The sequence below is a fragment of the Abramis brama genome (assembly GCF_963993115.1).
Source record: "Abramis brama genome assembly, chromosome: 9".
NCBI classification, from domain to species: Eukaryota; Metazoa; Chordata; class Actinopteri; order Cypriniformes; family Leuciscidae; genus Abramis; species Abramis brama.
The window spans coordinates 36,861,054-36,880,416 of record NC_139971.1 but is presented as its reverse complement, the minus strand read 5'-3'; positions in this window follow the sequence as shown (position 1 = coordinate 36,880,416).

Below are 19,363 nucleotides of genomic sequence, written 5' to 3'. Positions count from 1 at the left end.
TTCCTAATAACACTGTTTGTCTTGGAGGTTTTCAACTTAATTTCAAAATCAAGTTAACGATGACCTCTCAGACCTCGCCTAAGCCTTACTATGACTTCAAGCTAAGTGTATGTGGTTTCGACGATCTGTTAGACTCCTTAGCAAGTCATCATAGCGTTGAGATAGGCTATCATATGCTCGCTTGTGTTGTTCTTATGATGAGCTCGACGAAGGAAGAGCCAGCAATTGGTTTCCATAGCGACCCCCAAAGAGCAGCGATAATAAGCAAAGCATAGACCCCCACTCCCTTCGAAAAATTTAACGTCTGTGTTGTTCTTTCACCTCACTGGAGTATCAGCATATTTCTATTTCATTATTTTTATTGACCCTCCTTAGATTTGGTCGTGAATATAGAGGTGACCTGTCCATAATTTTAGCTCTCAGATTTATATAAATAGGAGGAAAAACCCTTAGAGTTTTGGCTTTTCAAATAATGAGGTACTTTAGGGAACTTTTGTTTGACGTCATCTATATTTTTTGCTGCAAATTGCCTGGAATGTTCTGTAACGGGGCTATTAAAAATAAATCTAACAATAATCGAATGTGGCCTATAGTCTGGAATAAAAGCGATATTTAGTTCTATTTTTTTTTTTTTTTTAACTTAACGCTTGTATATTCTTCACATTAATAACCATTATTTATTTTAACTAAACCGCCATATGCATAATTGGGTCTATAGGCCTATGTCTTGTCTTTACCTTTTGATTTTTTTAAGCTAAAATGGAGCAATACAAATATTACTCAAAACTTAAGGCTCGATTGCCATATCTATATTTCCATTTCTTTTTTTTTCTTTTTTTCTTTTTTCTTTTTTTCTTTTTTTTTTGCCTCTCGGTCTGTCTGTGTTATGTTGAATAAAGTGCTTTAAAATAGACTTGCTGCTCTCGGCTCGGTGGGTTTCTCTCTAAATGTTAGAAAATTGTGCCATCTACCCGCTATTCACAGAACTGTCACTTCCAGGACCTCCCGAGACCTTGAGCCAACTTTAACACAAAGGGAGAGACTGAGGGGGTTGGTGAGATGCTTCGAAGTGTAGTCTGTTCACTCGGAGTTAAAACAAGCATTAAATCAATAACATTACAGATTTTATGTTTGATCAATTATTTTAGAATAACTTGCAATGTACCAAAGTTAGGGGAGGGATTGCATCACTACATAGACTACAAACAATTTGACATCATTTTTATTTGAAAACATTTTATTTATTTATTTTTGCACGAAAATTTCTGCTCCATTTATACAATATTAAGTCATATCCTTGAGGGTTAAGAATGCTTGACTAATTTTATTCTTACCAAGATCACAATATAACCTAATGAACTAACGCAAAGAAATTAAAAGTATAAAACAACACAATAACGCGGATACAATAACTGTTAGTGTCACTAATGGCGTTTTATCAGACATAGGCCTTATATTCATTAATTAAACCACAAGCCTATGGTAAAGTTTTTTTTTCTTCTTCTTCTCTTCTATCAGTTTGTTGGGAACAGAAGAGCAGATCACATACTGATCTTTAGTACAGTTTCAAATGGACGGGTTAATTCTAGATTAATTCATTAGCATTCCCAGTGCACGGGTTCCTCTCAGACATCTGTCTATACCACAAGTGTTTACAATGACTTTCATTCACTGTTTCTTGAGGAAACACGCGGATCCTGGGCGTTCTGCATACTCTCATGCGCTAAACATTCAGTAGATTTTTAGATGAACAGTGTGTATGAACCTCACAATATTTCGTCCCCGATTAAGCACCCTCGTAAGTGAAATAGGCCCTCGAAAGGGACAACAGATATTAACATTAAAGTTTAAAAAAGTAATAACTGCACCAATGCACGTCTTATATGGACACACATCTTAAATTTGATTGTATACATATAGCCTATATTTAGGCTATGTTTTAGTTTTTTTCCCTTTTTAAACAAAAAATAGGCTACCGTTTTTGTGTTTACAATGTAGGCTATATTTATTTGGCCTGGCCTATAACTTGACTGGCATCTTGAAACGAATGGCTCCTTTCATTTAGAATCCAAGATTTAGGCTATCCTTTGTTTAAAGCGCCCATTTTTAGCAACGCTCCAAGTCGATGACATCCTATTATTTATTTCCGACTATGAAATGCCTGAATTTAAAGACTTAGACATCAGGATAAAAAGGAAAACATTACGGATCAACGTCAAGAAAAGTTGATACCTGTGTAAAGCGGCCTTCTAGTACTAACTGTATAAACGCTGGTGAACTCGGTCAGTCTCTCAGTCAGTGAACTCTGAGCGTGTGAGAGGAACCAATAGGGAGTGTGTGAGAGAGAGAGAGAGAGAGAGAGAGAGGGGGAGAGAGAGGCAAAACTGAGAATAGTAGTAGTATCATCTAAACTAATACACAGGACTTGGATTTTGGCTTGACTAGTAACTGCAAAACTGTTTCTTACATTGGTAACAAATAATTGATATTAATCATTTTTTAAAGGAAATTACGTTTTATAGTTAGTATTAATTAATACAATGTATTGTTTTGAACGCTATAATAGATAAACGCATTTCGTATGGTTATATGTTTAAACACATTTTCTGCAACATCTCATTTGCTGATGAATGCACGTTTTTGTAGGAGCGTTCGAGAATTGCAGAATGATTTGTTAAATGTTCGATTAGGGTCAGTTTATAAGAATGCTGTCTTAACATTAGTCATTGTTCACTGGCTATGGTTATGAAGGCGTTTTAGGGGTAACAAAACAGCAACAACAATAGTAATAATATTAATAATGCTAATAATAATAATAGCTAATAATACAAATTATTATTATTGGTGGTGGTGTGTTTGATGATGTTATGAGAATTGTTTTATTATTGAGACTATATTTCAGTGTGTTACTTTTGTTTTGTAATATTTAGGGTCTCAGTATTATTAACCCTCGGAACACACAAATAACAAGTGTAAATTATTGTTGCCTATAATAGGCTGTATTAAGATCTTTGCATCTACTGAACAGACACCAGTTTACAAAAATAATTCTCCCTTAGTTTCTGACAACAAATGCTCTTTAAAAAACAGATGAAAGGCGTTTGTGATCAGACAAAGCGTGAATTCATCATATAATAAAATGTACTAGTTTACAGCTGATGTGACGTTATGATTTTATTTATTATTATTTAAAAAAAAAAAAAAAAATCTTCTTATAAACATGAGTAACAGATAAACGGGATCATACAACGCCTCTCACGGTAACTCAACCGTTCAAATATATTTCTAAAATACGGTGCAACACGGTGCAAATATCAAATCCTCTCAACGATACAGCAGTGTAAAAAGACACCGAGCGACGAAGGCCTTGGATATCTTTGTCCTCGACTCCTGGCTGGTATTCTTTCTTCTCGATCTCTCCGTCAAGAACCATGACACTCTTTTTCTGAAATAAGTAGCCTACAGTTTGAAAATCAAATGCACTCTACAGTGAGCCCGAAAAGTTGGGTTTTTTTATCACTTGGTTATTATTATTAATTTCCTTTTAAGATATTTGTTTTTCAATACATTAGACATTTGTTGTGATTGTGATCTCACCTTTGAATAGTTAATATATAGGCTAATATACATTACACATAGCCTATAGGCTATACAAACAATCCCCTGTCCCATGTCGAATTTTGTGCGGCTTGCGACTCGAGTTTGAGATGTACACCTAAACATCTGAACACTGAGTGCACACTGATAGCCTACTTAGAAAGACACCCGCGCCATCGCTTTCATGATAGCGGGCGATGTCAGTTCTGGAGACACATGCTCCCTGTTTCTTTTTTCAAGATCATTAGCGGCCCCCTCCAGCTACAATCCTTGCATGGATTGAACAATAAGACACGGGTGCATTAAATTCTCAAGCACTGCTGCCAGTCATGCTGAGAGAGGTAAGCATGTTGTCGACTTCAGTATGGATGCTTTAAGAAAGAAAACAAAGCTCTAGTGTAGGAAAATATAAGTGCACATAAGGAAAAAGAAGTAATAATTAACACTAATATGTATTAATTTAGAGAGCAAAATAGGAAAATCTGAAAAGTGGCATTGGAACTGCGTTTCGTTTTGCTGTGCACATCAAAAGCACAAGCAACAGACATCTCTCGTTTATTCAGAAATCTTTTTCACTCAGGCTGCTGTTTCACATTTAAAAGCAAGATGGCGCTATTTTGTTCATCTGTCAAATGACAGGCTACTACCCACTGGCTTTGTCAGACATGTCGAAGTTATCAGACGTTGTCTTTTTCATTGGTTTATGTTTATATATTACACAATTTATCAAAACTGTATCTTACTGCTTCTTAATATCAAGTAAAATATCATGAATTATTCTTGAATTATTTTGTGAGCATTCGTTTAAGTTTGAGTTTGAAAACTAAGATCATCGTGTACCATGAATAAAAAGAAACTGTATTTGTTAGATATTCTGTAATTTGTTATCTGTAATTGATTATCACTCCATTTAATTTTAGAAATAAAACTGTACTTAAATGAAATACTGTAAATCTATATGCTTCGTTAAAGACCATTTCTATACTTAAAGGTTCATTTGCCTTCCTTTCCAATTCATGTACTTGTATTTATTTATTAGTTTACTGCAAATATATATTATATTTTTATATTTTTTGTTGACGTTGTTCGTTATGCTTCTGCAGTTTCCCATGTGTTTGCAAATTCAAATAACTTGATGTGTATTGTTGCATGTCTCCTTATCTTTTTGCTTTTGAAAAATACAATGATTTGTGGGATTTAGGAGATGAAATGCATGCTGTTTATTATAGTGATATAATAAACAGAATCATAAGTGACAATTGGATGACTCCGATTTTATTGGGAATTTGGTAAAAGCATTTTTTTCTGGTAGAAACATTTCTTGCACTAGATAATAATTCAAAAAGACAGACGAATAAAGAAATGTAACGCTACAAAGCGTTATAAATGTACAGTTGATTCCCTATAAAAATGCCCTATTATAATAAATGTATTAATATAATTATTATTATTATTATTATTAGTAGTAGTAGTAGTAGTAGTATTTATAGTAGGCTATATCTGGTAATACTTTGTTATACGTAAAAAAAAAAAATGGTTTAAATATTTTAATTTCCAATTTCTAATAGCCTATGTTTCCCTTTTTTCCCCCTCGTCTATAAATTCAGTAATGTAAATTTACAAGTAAATAAAATTACAAGTCAATTTAAGTATAAATTTCCTGAATACCCACATATCGTCCACGCGGTTTGTTTTAGGTACAAATGTACACAATTTACAAGAAAGCAGATTTCTAAATATGATTAACCTCCACGATCGACCCACTGAACTCTTTTTTCTCCTCTTAGCTGTCTTCTATTCTCCACTCCATGTCGACTGACAACTTCCAAGTCTCATAAAATTTGAGAACGAATGCAAAAACGAATGCATTTTTATTAGCGAATTTTTATTAGACTTTTTTTTTTATTAGCAACATATATAGGCCTATTTTAATTTTCATTGTCGACAACAATCCTAAAATGTTTTCTGGAGTTTAATTATTTTATTATTATCATTAGTAGGAGTAGTAGTAGAAGTAGTAGTATTACTTTAATGTAACTGAGCCATTTCTAAAATATATCCTTCTTTTTTAGTGTTGTATAGGCCTATATACAAAATTATAGCCTATACCAGGTGTTACTTCAGAAATTAATTATTTCAGAAAGTATTTTGCAATAACATGTTATAATAATAATAATAATAATAATAATAATAATAATAACAATAATAACAATAACAATAATAATAATAATAATAATAATAATAATTATTATTATTATTATTATTATTATTTATACACCCAGTAGCCTATATCAGACGAGCTTTATTATGCTGCCATTACACTCAATAACACAATAGGATCTGGGTCTGGCTTTTGCGGTCTGTCTTGCGAATTGTATCCCGAATGTGCAGTCTTCAATCACGTCCCCATGTCTTGGCCAGTTCTCTGAACTTTATCACTAAATGTAAACAAGTTGTCAGTTTGGAAATAATCTTCTTTACTTTTTTTCTATAAGAATGAAAATTCAATCTCCCAAGCTTAGATTAGGCAGATGAGATTTTTTTTTCAGTCCTTGTCACTCGTTGGGCCAGACTTCGGAGGACAATAATGTGGCAATTGTGGATGCTATGTGACCCATAAAATTTGAGGGTTGCTATTCTGGCTTTGGTATATAATTATGCAAAACACTTTGTATAAAGACTTGCCATCCGATCTAATGATAGGGACTACAGTCTCATTTCAAAAGAGGGAGGGTCCCACAACATATTCACACTTAAAAACAGGGAGGAAAACTAAAGGTATACTACAAACTAACAGTAATACTCAAGTCATTGTGCACTTCGTTTATATGAATGTAGAAATGAAACTGTTTCATTAATGGCAACAATAGAAGAAACGAAAAACATATTATTTTAAATTAATTAACAGAAGCACTAAACATTTAACACACCAAAAACTGTTAAATCAAAAAAACAGAAGGCTGGCTAAAATTGCTTACAGTCGGTTGCAAAAGTATTAAGTCATATTTTGCTGTCAAATTAAAAGTGCAACTACATAGTAAAATATAAAAAATAACATATTTTTAATTATATATAATATACTTATAATATAGGCTACTCAAGTTCAACCACAATTCTAACATGACCTTTATTTGCGTAAATGATTCGCTCCTGTCTCAGCTAGCAGAAATACGTTATGAAGCAGAACTGAAGTGTATCGTTATGGGAGCTGTCAGACCCAAGGGTGCTGAACTAAGTTTCGTTAGAATTTCCAGGGATTTATCTCCCCAACACGGAAATACCAGGAAATACTTTTCTTGTTGATGAAAGTCGAGACGCCAAAGACTAATTGTAATAAAATAAATAGGCTAATTATGATTTGGTGAATGAAAATAGCCCAAGATAAAAGTTGTAAAAGTTGATGGCATGCAATGTAGATTATTATAATGGCCCCTGCATGCGAATCCTCACTATAATGACTATTCCAAACAATTGTTGCATTTGTGGACCACCTGGGTTGAGGTCTAAGCATTGTAAAATAGCTATTTTTGATTGTATTCTTATGCAACATGCAATATGTGACTGGAGCAGATTTGAATTTGCCATTGGAGGAAAAAGAGGCGCTCATGTACTCAATTTGTATTTATTTAAAAATGAAACTTTATCACTTTTTTGTGAGACCGTAATATTTTAAGTACATTTATTGTAGCCTACTTATTTAGTTATATTCATCAAAGTGTTTTGGAACTTACACACTTACACACTACCTTGGAAGTGTCGTTTTAAGGCTAAATTTCCCCAACTTTTTTTAATTCTCAGAAATAGTATTTGTTTGGCAAATATCAAAATACATCAGCACTTTTGTCCACTTTTGTTCCTCAGCTCCTTTTTTGAAGAGAACCCTCCTTTTAAATTGCAATTAATTTACTAAAGATTATACGCAATATTGCTTATATGACGATGCTTGGGATAGGGCGGGAATTTTTTGAAAGTTACGTGGTATAACTATTTAAAGCTTTGAACTCAACCCAGTAAACTGTTCATATTTGGTAATGAAAACAAAGCAAGAAGTAATTATTATTAGTTTTATTATAAATAATTATAATTTGTGCTCTCTATATGGCGTTTTATGTGTATGCACATTTAAACGCTTGTGCTGACCAACAGAGGTGTGAATCTGAGAGCTTTTCTACCAAATGAAGTGGCGGCAGAGAGAGAAATAAAGAGATGTGCAGCTGTCAGGGGTCAGGCGAGCTGAGATTGCTTCCAGAGATCCTTTGAAAAAATCACACGTTTGAAGGCTTAGTGCTGTGCTGCCTTCGCATTTCAAGCTCAGATCAGTGAAATAAAGGAGAGAAAAAGAGAGGGAGAGAGAGAGAGAGGCAGAGTGAGAGAATAAGACAGATATCCGCTAAAGAATTCATGATGAACAGAGGATTGGTCTGGACAGAGACATTTTGGGAGACGAGAGAGAATCCGTGTTTTGCTCAGTAGAGAACAGAGATGATCATTTTTAATATTACAAGCGATGTGCCTATAACACAATTAAAGGAGAGCTGGTTAATTATGCTGAGCCTCAGTGAGTCTGTGTGGGTGTTTGAAGAGTGTGAAAAGTATAGAGCACAAAAATAAGCTCTGAATGCTATCTAATTAACTAAAATGACGAAATGATTTATCACATGCACTTATACGCAACACTGGACAGCTCGTGTTAGTGAATTTGTGCACACCCTTCCAAAAAGTGCATACTTGCCTGATGTTTTTTTTTTTTAAATATATAATTCTGTATCAGTTATTGTTTGCCCTAGGACAATCAAATAAAGGGCAGCCGTCAAAAAAGATGTGCTGTAATTTGAGCCGTAAGTTACATGGAAATCAAATATAGTCTGGTTATGATTGATAACTGGCCTACAGATTACACGGAGGTATTTTGACTATCATTATACCGGAATTACAAAGCAGAGAAGGAACAGAGCAGATCTGCCATTTATAACTCGATATCGTTCATATAGTAAGTGAAAATTCAGTCCAAGGAAGCCAAAGAAACGAATTAACCCCCTAGGTTTGATTTATGAACCTCTTCTTCTTGTATATAAGCCATTTTGCAATCTACAGAGAGAGAGGGGGGGAAAAAACAAATGGAAGTATTTTGTTTTCACTGTCATTTTTCACACAAAAAATAAAAAATAAAAATAAATAAAATTGAAGGTATGGTGGACATGATTAACATACAAAATAATAATAGGATTAATAATAATAATAATAATTATTATTATTATTATTAATATTGTAAATTATTATTTATTTATTTCGCTGAACCATTAAATAACCCCAAAACACCTGAAATGGTTAGATATTAAATATTTCGAAAAAGTGCGGGAGAAAAAATAGGCAACTTGCGCAAGTGTCATTTTTAGCCGCTTAGTGCTGTGAATTAAACTTGTAATGCAGTTCGTTGGTTTTATCCTTTAACATTGATTTTAGAAAATGTTTTTCTTTCTCCCGTGTGAATAGCCTACATGATAAACAGGGTAAGATTGAAAAATGATCCATTGACGCCATGCTCTTATTTTTATGGTCAACGTTTCGTCCTCAATGACTTCGTGACACCTTCTCGCATATGTTCGTTGCACAACATGCCACTAGCTTTGCTCCTCGGGCTGTGCCATTGGTTGACAAGTCTATTAAGGGGATGACAGGCGTAGAAGCCCATTTACACCATAGGTCTCCTACCCAGACCTATGCTGACACATGTGAAGATGTAGACATAGACCTTGACCCCTGTCAAAGCTCTTGTGCACGACTTACTTTTGATATTTTGATAACATCAGAGAGCCTTCTGCAGGGCCAGCCTGAGCATGTCTACATCTTTTGTGCCCATGTTGAATGGGTGGCTATGTTCCAGTGTTCTTTAAGATGTCGTCCAGATCACTTCTAACACACATCAGTGTACTTTGAATGATGTGATATGGACACCTCTTGTTATTGTAGATGACAATACTGATATGAATATTCACTCCTGAGTAGGAATTTCTTTCTTTTCATTTTCCCACACAACCTCCCCCTTCTCAGCCTCAAGCAGCATATCTCCCATTAAACCAGTGACAGGTGCCATTATTTTATGTTTTGCATGTTTTTGATCGGTCCTGTGGCTGGTTGGAGGTGTGGAACATGTAAACCCCCATAGATTTATAATCATTACGGTCTTTGGACATCCACATATTCATGCTTACAGCTTCACTTTTTTTTATTTTATCAAGGGTCCTTGACAAGAAGAAAAGACTGAGAGTATAAGTTATTCATGGCTACTTTTTCCTGCTTTTGTAAAATAATAGTTATCGGGAGACATTATTTATAAGCAAAGCAGGTGATAATGGACAGCAGCTGAAACTGACAGGTAGCTGGTATGGAATAAGAAGTGACAAAATGACATTAGGCAAACATAAAAAAAAAAAAAAAAAAAAATTTGTTGTCTAGGCATGTTCTTAAATTATTTCAACATAGATTTATATCAAAACGTTGCTAATAGACATCATATTAAATTTTGTCATCATTCCTTTCTTCTGTTAAACACCAAAAAATATATTTTGAATAATGTTAGTAACCATTGACTTTCATAGTAGGAAGTAGACTATGGAAGTCAATGGTTACCGTCAACTGTCTGGTTACCAACATTCTTCAAAATATCTTCTTTTGTGTTCAACAGAAGAGAGAAACTCATACAGGTTTGGAACAACATGAGGGTGAGTAAATGATGACAACATTTTCATTTTTGGGTGAACTATCCCTTTATCCTGTGCTCCTCACTGTGATAATCATCTAGAAGAATACTTCAAAAAATAAAAAAAAATAAAAAAAAAATTCAAAAGACTGCCAAGTGATATGCCATTTGATTGAGCACCATATAACACATTAAAGTTCCTTATGACTTTCTTTATCCTGGGGAAGACAAAATATATTTAAAAAAATTAAAAAAATAAGAAATGTTTTCCTTGTCCATACAATGAAAGTTGAAGGGGTTCAATGTATTTTTGGACCAAAAACACATATACAAACAGTTGAAACATTCTGCAAAGTATCTTCTTTTGCATTCTACAGAAGCAAGTGAGAATGATCATTTTTAGCTGAACTATCTCTTTAAGGTCTAATGAAACAAATGTAACAATGATTACTTGGACAAGCCTATATATATATATATATATATATATATATATATATATATATATATATATATATATATATATATATATATATATATATATATATATTTAGGTGACCTAAAGGCATCCAGAAAAGTAACTTGCAGGATAAATTTATATAGAAAGAACTTTGCAACCATTTAATTAGGGAATTACTCTGTACCCTGAAATGGAATGAGACGCCTCAGTCTTTCTCGGGACTGTCTGGAGTTGTTCCATCAGCCCAAACACGGAGACCCCTTGCAGACAGTATGTGTTGTGCAGCTCTGATCTGGGCTATGACAGGGTACTCTAACAATATTAGTCTGTCAAACATGCTGGCCGAGCTGCCACTTTCAATTTGCCCGTGACCTCTTGGCCAAAAAATGGGGGAAAAGTGGCAGAATGCAAGACTGAAAGCTGGTATTATTTGTCTGACAGCTTCACTCATCTGGAAGTAATGCAAAATGCAATTCATATTTACACTCTATGACCTTGTGCTAGAGGAACAGAGCTATCTACATGAAGACCAATGAAGCAGAGGGGAGCGGAGTGCAGATCATTCCTCAAAAGAAATTTGTCAAAATGTTCCTTTCCTTATCATTATCACGAGCTGAAGTTATGCACAAGGGCTATGACTGATGTGCCGGGTTGCTAACAATTAGGTCAATGCTGTCATTACAGTGGCAGCAAAAGGAACTGACAGACCGTCTGGAACACCAGGATAACATGGACTTCAACTGCAACTCCAACAAACATTAACTGTCCACCAAAAGTAAAAGTGAAGAATGGAAATCTGTTTTTAAATGGAATAATCTTTCTTGTGAGGTTTGTGTGTTTCACATTAGTGCATGTCTATGCATTTTTTTTTCAAGCTTACAGAGATCATTTCACTATAGTTTGCTTTATGTTTCCTTCACGTGCAATCGGAAATTTCCTACTTCCCACTTCTGAAGTCGTGATTACGTCGAATGCTCGTCACATTCAAGTGCTTTGTTGTCGGAAAGAACAGGAATCATGGAGGACACCAGGTTTATTCTTGCCTGTTTATTGGGAAAATCGTATTAAAGCCAAAATGATATTTAGCATCCCATTCATTGACAACCATAGCATAAACATTCACCTTGCTGACAATTCTGGAATTTCGGTCAAATACAGGCTATTTTCGCTGTGTATAAAACATACAATATGCTTCATATGATTATTCATAAATGTAAATGCATTACTTTAATGACAAGGCGATGTAACTGTTGTGGGAAAAACTAATAAAGAATAGTGGAAAATGGTCATGGTTTTCATGGTCCAGCACATTTCAAGGTTGGTATTTCTTTCATTTCAAATATCTGTTGTGTGTGTGTGTTTTGTTTTTTGTTTTTTTTAACTCAGACTTAATAGAATATATGGTAAGAAGAAATTAAAAAAGCCTATATTTACTTGTTTAAATCCACAGGCCTTGTCCCCTGCCTGCCCTTATAATCCCCTGGCATGTGTCTGTGACATCACATGGCTACTGGCTCCAAGTTCCCGTCCCCCTGCAACTGTCGTTAACTCTTCGAACAAATGAAAAATGACTGGGAGACTCATTGGCTCCCACCAATGACCTTGGGTATTATTAGAATGACCTCTCTTTGGCTTGACCAAAAAACCTTTTGATATCATTGCTGGAAGTGCACGAAATGATGGCCTCACTGCCGTTGGGAAAAGCAGAGCCATTCGTGGAGGGGGAAGGGAAGAAAAGACCGGCTGAGCGGTTGGTGTTGTAAAAGTATATCTCTTTCTCCAGTTGCCGCCGCATAAATACTTAATTAGGGGACACAACCTGAGTTATTGTGCTCACCATCATCTTGACCCTCTTTAACGACGACAAGCAATATTTTGGTTTTACATTGCAGTGGGATAAGAGGAAATGTTACAGAGCAAAAGCACTGCCGTTGATCTGGATTTGTGTCACAGCTTCGACAGTAGCCTACTTTGCCTGTATAGTGGTCAAGTGCAGTAGGGGGAGGCGGTGCGTCTGTACAGAGGTTCGATCTAAAGGAGATGTGGTTGTATTGGGATGGCAGTGTCAAGGAAAAGAACACAGAGCAGCCGATTCAAGAAGCCAGAGCCCATGTTTTACAGCCTCTGTGTGGCGCAGGTCCAGGAGAAATCACTGCAGGTCATTGACGGTGGGTGGAAGTCCTGCCCACACAGAAGCACATGCACAGATGTTTTACAGCGTTGTGATACAGCGGACATATCAAAACGGGTGTGTGTGTGCTGGTGGTGCTCGGGTAAGAAAAAAGGATTAGGTGTGAGAAGTGCCAATGATTATCTGAAGCCTACACTTTATAGGATCAAGCTTATTCTTTTCTTTCTAACCAAAACGTTAGTAAAAATATATATTACTAATGTCCGTCAAATCGATTAATCGCAATTAATCACATCCAAAAATAAAAGTTTGTGTTTACATAATATATATATATATATCTGTGTGTGTGTGTGTGTGTGTGTGTGTGTGTGCTGTGTTAATTATTTTGTATATATAAATACACACACATGCATGTATATATAGAATAAAAAAGTTATTTATAGGCTATTTAAAATATGTATACTTAGATATTATATAAATTATGTATAAGTATATATGCAGTACATACATGCAAATATTTCTTAAACATATACATTTATGTGTGTGTATTATTTTATTTTTTTAAATGATACACAGTACACACACACATATTATGTAAACACCAAATTTTATTTTTGGATGCGATTAATCGCGATTATTCATTGTCCAGCACTAATACACACACACACACACACACACACACACACACACACATTTTTGCAATATACATACAGACATATATTAAACTCAAACTTTTATGTTAGATGCGCAATTAATCGCGATCAATCGATTTGACAGCCAGAAAGAAAGAAAGAAAGGATATTATGAATCAGATGGTGTTGATAGTAGGGGGTCCTACAACTGTAATGGCATTATTTCTTTTTTAAGTGCTTGGGATATTTCAATCACAGGCGGGGTGCAATTTATTCTCTTCAAGTCTTTGAAAGACATGGGCAATATGTCAAGAGCATGATAATCGTAAAACAAACTGATTATTGTAAGCCTATATAACTACAGGTTAGGGCATAAGCTACTTCCTCTTTTTGAAAATTAAAATTATGCATCTGATTATTATTACATAGACTTTTATGTAGGCCTATAGCAAATATTGTTAACTGCTTCTAATGTGGAAGCAAAGGCAATGTGTGATGATTTTGTCTGTGAGGAGAAATGGAAGAATTCAGGGAGAAAGAGAAGGACTGATATGAGGTTGTCCCTTGTCCCCTCTTCTGTCATTTGGAAATAAATCTGATGCCCTTTGGACTTTAACTCCGTACAAAAAGGGCAGTTTATTACAGGCTATGACGAGCAGACGAGAGACAGGAGCATTGGGAAAATGACAAGTGGAATGAGAAACGCTGGATGTTTAGGAGGGAGACCGGAGAGGGCTGGAGATTACTTCAAATGATAGCTATAAGCGTGGGATTCTTTGATGTAATCAGTTCTCTAAGTCCAAGGGCTTTCCATCATCACAATCTTGAGGCGCAGATTGGGAGATGTTGGGGCCCCTATACATGAGCTATCGCGCCTAGGAACTCGATTTTAGAAGCCCATCACTCCTCAATTCTTATATCGATCAAAATGAGATATCCCAGCAGAATATGTTATGCTCACAGGATTTATTACTCATTTCAAACGCAATTATGAAAACGAAGTCAATAGGGGCTACGAGTCCGTTTTGAGAATCAAGGCACTTAAAATGACAAGTAATTCGACATTACAGAAAAACAAGTAGCCAAATTGTTAAGTCACAATAATTAAAAAGTCACATTTCATTTAGGCTATATAAATATTTCTTCGTAAAAAGGACAATATTCAGTCACATTTTTTATATATGTATGTATATATATATATATATATATATATATATATATATAGGCCTATATATATATATATATATATATATATATATATATATATATATATATGTATGTATTTTACAATAATAACAGATTCGAGTGATACAAAATTATAGGCTATATATAAATATGCATTTTAACATGTAGCCTAGGTAATAATTATTGTTGCCATTGCTACTACAATTATTGGCATCCAGTAAACATTTGTTCCATTTGGGTACACACGATGAAATAGCCTATGTTGTTTCTCCCTCAATATGATACCGTTAGACATTTTGTTTTACCTCAGCGTACAGAATCTTACTGTAACATTTCCCAGTGTCATGATGAGTGCAGCATTCATTTGATTTGAATGTGCTTTTATTTCACGTGTTCATCACATGATCATCGCAGTGTAATAGTCATTTAAGCAGGTCACGCGCTGTCAGACAGGTGTTGTCCTCATGGAGTGCACTGCATGTGGACTAAACGGGATACATTACCTGTAGAAGAATTCACTACGATATTTTACATTAAAGTTTCGATCTAAAATAAACAACTTGTCAGATCGTCGATGTTCAGAATTTATTGTTTTCATTTCATGCATTCGAGACGTCGTTTCCCACCCATGCAACACCCTTAAAAATGTTGATCTTCATCAAGAAAACTCTTATTATCAAACATCTTTGGCCTGCATTGATTTTTTGGAGAATTAAAATGTTTTTACATGTCAAGTTCATCGGATTCATTTCCAGGTTCTTTATAGCCTACATAGGCTACATAGGCTAGTTTTCTAAATTATTATTACTAATAATAAAAGGCCCAACAGAAAACAAGAAATAAGATAATAAAAAGTTCACTGTAGAACTCAAAAAAGTTCTCATGACGTCTGATGTATTTTTTTGGTTCTAACTGGGACCTTTCCTCCTCCCCTCATCAAAGTTCATCGGATTTATCGGTTCTCTAGTTATTTATGTGAACATTTTTTAAAATATGCAATTTAAACATTCTTGTTTCTCTAAAACCAGCTCTCAAATTAAAGACCAGACACATGATTTATATTTGTGGGTGGCTCGTGAAGCCGTCGGACTAAGTTTAAAGGGCAAAATGATCAGATTGGGCTGCATGTATGTTTTCCCACCTCTTTACCTCCCTCTCTCCTTTCTTCATGCTTCCCAATTTGTCCTTTATTGAACCTTTGTCTTCATTGCATCTGCTCGCAGTTAATTAAAATTTGAAGGGGTCACTGTTCTGACTTCAGGCTGCTTGCCGCCCTCCTTCCAGCAGCTTTCACATGAGCAAACTTCACAGGTGTAACACTGTGGCTAACAGCTGTTCAGGGACACTTACAGCACCTTTAAGTACAAGAGAGGAACACTAATGCTTCCCTTCTCTCTGCCAACAATTCAGACTGCCCTCAACCTCTGCCAGCATGACTGAGTGCACTCTCCATCTCACTGTTCTTCATGGCTTCTCTTGCTCATATAAAACGCGGGATGTTGGGATGCACAAGCTAAGAAGGGAAAGGAAAATAGTTCAAATAGGCCAATATAATTTTCAAAATCGAACACAATAGTCTTGTACTAAAAAAGAAACTCGTTTAACAGTTTTCACCACTACAACGGCGTTTCCTATTACTAACAGGATAATAAATAGACCATTAACAGCATTTTCATCAGCGACATTGGCGCAAACATTGAAACACATTTTATTTACTTCCGTACGTCTGTTTTTATTTTTTATTTTTTACCAAGTCTCTGAGTTGTCTGAAACAAAGTAGTTTAAAAATCCACCACTTGTCTCTAAACTGTGTAAATTAATATCAATAAAGAGAGCCTATTCCACCGACACCAATGGACCGTTTAAATTGTGAGCATCAATTTAGATTGACAATCAACTTACTTTTTCAAAATATTCTTGATCTCTCATCAACGTTCCCCATCCTCTTTTTAGTGATAAACAGCAAATATAGAAATGTTAGACCATATCGATTGTTTTAATGATTAATGATAGTAGTAAAAATATTGTTTTGATAGATTAATGCTTAACAACAATAAAGTTAGCCTATTGCATGTTTTGTTATAACTTAAATCAGCATAGATAATTTTGTCAATATTATAAACAGACCAAAAATGACTAAATGCCTGAGCTGAGGATGACGCTGCCTTGTATAAATTTCGTTCAAACACTTTTGTAATGTTAGTAGCCATTAACAGTCTCTTTAACATTGCAGACAAGCGAGTCTGTGTGAGTTGACTGACGCAGCGCTTAGTAAATCAACCCCGATTTCTTTTTTATTATTAATTTATGTTTTAAGCAAACGACAACCATACCAGGCCATGATTATGTTCTTCAAATCCTTACCTGTCTGAAACGTGAGATAATTAATGAAATATACTGTAGGCTAATTAAGACGACTTTATCTGATGTTTTGGTCATAGAAAAGCAAAGCTTGAATAATCTAATTTCAAATGCAACTATATGTTTTCATTATATAAATCATAATCATCATCACCACCACCACCACCACCATCATCTCGGCTATCAACATCATCACATTATCATAATTATAATCACAGCTTGTCTGGTCTTAATCTATGTTGAAGATTGCCTCCTTAGACTCATTTCTTGTCATTAACTCTTTGTTTACCACATTTTATTACCTAATCAGAAGTCATTCATTTATATACTCCACAGCATTTTACATGAGAGCAAATATTCACCATACAGGACACACAAAGATGTAGAGAGGGAGTCTTTAAAGTGCCCTGAAAATGATGGTGTGCCACTGCCACTGCCATGCCAAAACCATAGTAATTGAATCATCTCTCCAATTCTGTTTGATTGAGCAGTCAGAAATTGGTCTGGATAACAGAGGCAGCTTTGAAAGCAGTGATGGATACTATTGTCCAATTTTGACCCTCTATTAACACAGCTTCTCAGCATCTGGATCTTTTCACCCCCTCCCACCACCAAGGCAGAAAAGCCAAGCAATTTCTGTCAACACACTGCTCTTATCCTTTCTCGACCCATGCTTTACCCCACCATCACAGGAAGGAAAAGGGATGTAACATCCTTTCCCCTCTCATCTGTCCTGCAAATGATTATTTCCCCTCAATGGATATTCTGATTTCCCATTTTGTAACGGAATCATTATAAACCCAGATATATTCCTTTGTGTATTCCTTTATTATTTATTCATTATTAGAAAAAAGAAGCATATTTTAAAATGGGTAAAAATAAAAGAAAACAGAAAAACTTGTTTCCTTATCCATGACCACCAAACAAATGTTCTTTGCATCGTTTAATTGGAGATGAAAGCTCTGTAAAGAGAATGAGTGGGGAGGGGGGAAAAAAGAGAAGGATGACCTTCTGGGTGACAGACATAGGTTGGAGGGTGGCATTTTATTGTGAGCCTCTCACTGAAAAGGAAGAAAAGGAGAGGACCAGTCAATTTAACGCAAGGACCAAGAGAGCAAGAGGGTTGCTAAGAGACGGGAGATGCTGCACAACTTCCATCGGGAGGCAGGCTCTGACCTTATGCAAATGCGCTCCCCAAATCTTTTGTGGCAAAGGCAGCAAATTCCCCTTGCTGTGTCACCAATACCTGGCATCAAGCCTTCCCTTTCAGGCCATTCTCTCGCCAGAGAAAAGAGACCGGCACAGTTGAAAAAGAAAATGATGAGCCTCTCTGACAGACAGTAAGAAAACATGCTTTTGTGATATTCCGCTGTTGGTTTTAATGTGGGAATAGGGTGTGCATGGGAAATTTACAATACTTGCGTTCTGCACATTAGGCGCGCCGCATATGAAGCTTTCACAATGAACACATGCCTCCAAATGTCAGCTAGCCCCTAAGCCCCAGTAAGCGACATGTCCAAGGCTAAAAGCACCCACTCCCATTACATTCTCAAATTGCATCTCTTCAAGCTCTCTAAAAGCTCTATGAAGGCACATTAATGTATCTAAGCAATCAGACATGTGCCAGGCTTAGGCAGGCATGCAATAATTTGTGGCATGTTATTAGATCATATCAGAGAAGAGAAAGGGGGAGTATGCAGAGTATTCATATAATTACCAGTATATGGAACGAGAGTGGATGTCTGCCTCGTAGTCGCTTCAGAATTATATGAATGCGTAATGCGCTTTAGTCTGGGACTATAAAATAAATAGGATTTTTCTCTTTAGGCAGAGATTCCATTTCCATATGAAACACTGAGCTCAGCAACAACTAAAATAAAGGTTGGAAATGAAAAAAGACATTTCGAGCCAGTAACTGTCCAACTAGTATACAATAGCTATTCAATCAGTCTATAGCTGAATTCAGCAGCTAATATAAAAGGCCATTTCCCATCTTTATTTTCTTGCTTAAATGAATATTCCAGGTTCAATACAAGTTCATCTCAATTGACAGCATTTGTAGCATAATGCTAATTACCATGAAAAATAATTTAGACTCTCTCATTTTTTTTTCTTTAAAAGAATTTCAATGTAAGGGTGAGCAAATGGGGCCAATTTTTTAAGGATTTTACAGCAGAAATGTGAAGATTATTATTTTATAAGTATTACTGAGCTGTAAAGTTGTTCTCGTCATTTTTGTGGCTGTTTCAGGGGTTATGGTGACAAAGTTATTAGATAGAACTTTACAGAGACAAGCTTTC